Raw genomic sequence first — 4,291 nt, 5'->3', positions numbered from 1 at the left:
AAAAACACAAAATTAGGATTGAATACAAAAACAAAATTATCAGTGTTATTCCATCAAGTGTTTCTCTAACCTACTGATCAAAACCTCAGTTCATCCTCCAAAAGAATCTGGGCACCACCTCAGCACACATGAACACATTTTCAGGCCACAGTTCACACTGCTCCAGTCCCCACTCTAAGTCCTGAGCCATGGGCTCCTCCAGGCAAAGCCACCACCAACTAGGCCCCTGCCCTAGAAATCCCCAAACCCAACCACTTCACAACAGGGAGACTCAGGGAGATTCAAATGGGCAGAAACGTGGGACTTTGACTTTTTTTTTTAATTAAAAGAAAAATACAGCAAGAAACATTTCTAGCACAAAGTGAAGAGCTCATCTTTCACAATGTCGAGAGTATTAGAATTATCAATACACCATCAGTAGTTTGATAGGTCAAACAGGCCAAAAGCTGGAAACACAAGAGGAAATGCTCACAGCAAACAGACCTGAAAGCCAGGGCCTGGACCAGCTGACATGGCTCTGCCGCTTACCACAGCGAGAAAGTGTAACTTTCCTGGGCTTCAACTTCCCTCCTGGCCAGCAGGAAAGTGGCAACACCACAAAATTCATATCTGGTCGGGGATTACGTGAAAGGAGAATGCTCAGTGAGAGCCCCGCCACACCGCCCGTCCAGCCACAGTCTGTGCCCAGTGAATGGGAATTTCCTCTACTGCAGCCACACGAAGAGCTGAAGGATCTGCACAGGATGCCTGTCTATTTACCAGTCACAAAACCACGTTCAGCCATAAACAGAGAGGGCAAGAGACCCCAAGAGATGGGAATATCCCTCACCCTTGCCTGGACCAGGCTTTCAAGACAAGTTGGAAAGCCCACAGCAGCTCTGCCACTGACTCTGAATGAGCCTTTGGAAGACAACACCATCCCAAACAGCAGTTTAATTTACTTCTCTTTAAAAAGCAGTGAGACAAGGTCTTGGCCACATCTTCATAAATTAACAGCTTAGGAGGCTAAACCCCAATGATTTAGTTATGTCCCCAGCAGGCACACCTCTACTCGTGGGCAGCTTCAGGGAGAAAGGGTGCCTCCCCATCCATGAGGACACCCTCTGACATTCATCTGAAGATGCTTCCTACCCATGGGCATTTACTCCCTGGAACCCCCCCCCCCATCTAAGTTCCTCTCTGGATGCTGCACGAGGCTTCATCCTCACACCCCCATCACCACTGGTGACACCACAGCTACCCCCGAGCCTTCAAGCAGGGTGCACCTATCTTTGCTGCCAAGCGTCCCATCAGCCCAGCTCCATCACTGATTTCTGTACCCATAATTAATTAACTTATGCATGTATGTATTTATTTATTTTTACAGCTTCATTTATTTTAGGGAGAGATAGACAGAGAGAGAGAGATACAGAGAGAGCACACACACACAAATACAGGGAGATAGAACCTCCAGCAGATTCTACACTGAGAGCAGAGCACACCTCAGGGCTCAATCCCACCACCCTGAGATCATGACCTTAGCTGAAACCAAGAGTTGTATGCTTCAACGACTGAGCCACCAGGCACCCCTCTGTACCCTTAATCTTAAGAAAAGACAGACACCGCTTCTTTCTGTCAGCCACGGCCTCATAAGCCATCTGTCACACAGCGAAAGGTTCCAGAGGGTAGGACCAGGTCTGCAACACCAGTGATGCCAGAGTATCTCCATAAAACTACAATCTAGTGAGTACCAGACTCTGCTCTAAGCTCCTAATATGGCCTTCTATTTTGTACCCCTCACAGACCTACATGCTAGGTATTATCCACAGTGCACAGAGGAGGACACTGAGGTCCATGGCTTACCCAAGTGATCTACTTTTATGTGGCAGCAGCAGGGGCCTGAACCCAAGTCTGTGACTCCAAGGCCCCTCCGTCAACTCTGTTACTCATGCAGCCCCAACACAGTCATCAAATACCTCCCTAAACCCTCATCCCTCCTGTGAAAAAGCATGGTCTTCTGCCATTTCCCAGATGGGAAGAAAGCCGGCGTGAGCCAGATATAGTGACCTGCCCATGATGGTACAGGCGATGTCCCCCCTGTTCTCCCTCCAACACCCATGTCATTCTGCACGAAGCCCCATGGGGTCCTTCATGCTTCCAGTGGAAAACTCTGGTGAGACCACCAGTCTCCTGGCAGGCCTTCATCTTGACCCTGGACGACACGACCAGTTAGGAGAAACCGGCTAGTTAAGCCTCTGAAATGGGGTCCTACCACCCAGGAAAACCCCCTTATCTCCAGGGCATCGCCCGTGTGAATTAGCTGGATTTGTAGAGGGCTCCACAAGCACCAGCCTTGCTGAGTCACTTTCTCTAAGGTGGTGGCTGAGACAAAAAGGACCCAGGAAAGAAAGGCATAGGCTGTTGTGGAACTCCAGTGCCTTGGCATCAACAATTAATGTGAGCAGCTGCCTCTGCTCACCAGATCTGCATTTTATGTGGGGCACACTATTCAAAGTTTACACCCCCCATCTCTGTAACCTTCACGACAACCCCTGGAGCTCCCTGCACCATCATTACCACCTCACAGACAAGGAGACAAGGCATGAGGGGTGTGTAGAATGATGCAGCTCTGTGCTGGGGCCAACCTGGGGAGGACCCCACAGGCTTGCTCTTCCCACTGCTGCAGAAGCAGCTGAAAACAACGAGTTTTTCAGTTTCCATTATGTAGAGTGGAAAAGTCAACCATAAAGATCATTCAATTTTTAAATGGGTTATTCCTCAGGATAAAAACAGTTCCAAAAAATAATTTCCGAGAAGTTCAACATATTCTTCCTTCCAGGTGCCTGGCATGTGATGGAATGTTGTTAAAATAAGTTCTGGCCCATCAGTATGCCAGACAGAAACTGGAAGTAAGCTGTTGCAGGTCCCCAAAGGCTCCGTCACAATCCTAAGGAGAAGACATATAACTTTCACTGTCCCAAAGTGGTTATGTTTAAAAAAAAAAAAAAGGCACAGGTGGAACATTTTAAATTACAGACTTTCAATGCAGGGGCAGTGGGGGCAGGGGGGGGTGTCCCCCAACTACCCCCAAATGTTTCAGCTATATATAGTGACTTACCAAAGTGACTCCTCACAAGTACCTACAAGGCGACTGACAGGCTACTGACCGATGAGGAAGGTATTCGGACTGCTTAACAAAACCAACACAACTTAGAATCTTTATTATTAAGAAGAGAAAACCATTTATTAAACACTCGCCAGGCACCAAACCCTCTAGGCACTGTCACACGATCTACTCATCACACGGCTGCCAAACTCAGTGCAGAAACTGAGGCTGAGTAAGTCACCTAAGGTCATGCAGCACCAGAAACTGGATTCCAACCAGGTCTGACATCAAAGCCCACCCCAGCTTGCTGCAATGCTTCAGAACCTAAGCTTTGTGATGATCAATAAACTACATGCTTAACAATGTTTACACATCTCTGTTAGAATTCAGGGAAAGGGTTTTTTTTGTTTTTTTGTTTTTTTTAGTTTTATGCTTTTATTAACACAAATATGACGTGCACAACAAGCTGTCTATTCATTTTCTTCACTGCGCAGCCTGGCATTGGGATTGGTGACTCTGATTGCCAGCTGGGCTGCTCTTTCCACAATAGCTTTGCGGTTCTTGGAGGAGACGTTTTGAGCAATCTCGGCACAGTAAGATTTGCTACACATCAGCAGCACTTCAACTCCTTGACGTTGTGCACTAGGAACTTCCTGAAGCCACTGGGCAACATGTGCTTTGTCTTCTTGTTGCTCCCGTAACCAATGTTGGGCATCAAGATCTGGCCCTTGAATCTTCTGCGCACCCTATTGTCAATGCCTCTTGGCTTCCGCCAGTTGCGCTTAATTTTGACATATCGGTCTGACTGGTGCCGGATGAACTTCTTGGTCCTCTTTTTAACGATCTTGGGCTTCACCAAAGGTCTGAGGGCAGCCATGATGCCCAGTAACAGATGGCTGCCACCTCCGCAGGCAGCGCCGAAGAAGAGAGCCCAGGGAAAGGTTTTTAAAAATAACATACACAAGGGGAAAAAATGATACAGGTTCTGGAGGCAGGCTGCCCAAGGTTCAAATCTTGGCTCCTCCACTTGCAAGCTGTGTGACCTTGGACTCCTTTAGCTCCCCTGTGCCCATATTTCCATGCATTAAAATGGTAGCCATAACAGACCCTATCTCCTAAGGCAAATAAAGCATTTTGGTGTTGTTGTTCTTGTTTTAAGATTTTATTATTTATTTGACAGAGAGAGAGAGACAGGGTGAGAGGGAA

The 4,291-nt window shown here is 47.5% G+C and overlaps 1 pseudogene across 1 annotated transcript; it reads right to left on the bottom strand.

The window, feature by feature from the left end:
- Positions 1 to 3,506: 3,506 nt before the first annotated feature.
- LOC309857062 (large ribosomal subunit protein eL32 pseudogene) lies at positions 3,507 to 4,031 on the bottom strand (annotated as a pseudogene). The gene has a single exon. The product of its transcript is annotated as a large ribosomal subunit protein eL32 pseudogene (transcript).
- Positions 4,032 to 4,291: the final 260 nt, after the last annotated feature.

This window comes from Mustela nivalis, assembly GCF_964662115.1.
Source record: "Mustela nivalis genome assembly, contig: HAP1_SCAFFOLD_314, whole genome shotgun sequence".
NCBI classification, from domain to species: Eukaryota; Metazoa; Chordata; class Mammalia; order Carnivora; family Mustelidae; genus Mustela; species Mustela nivalis.
This window is presented reverse-complemented; position numbering and strand designations above follow the sequence as displayed.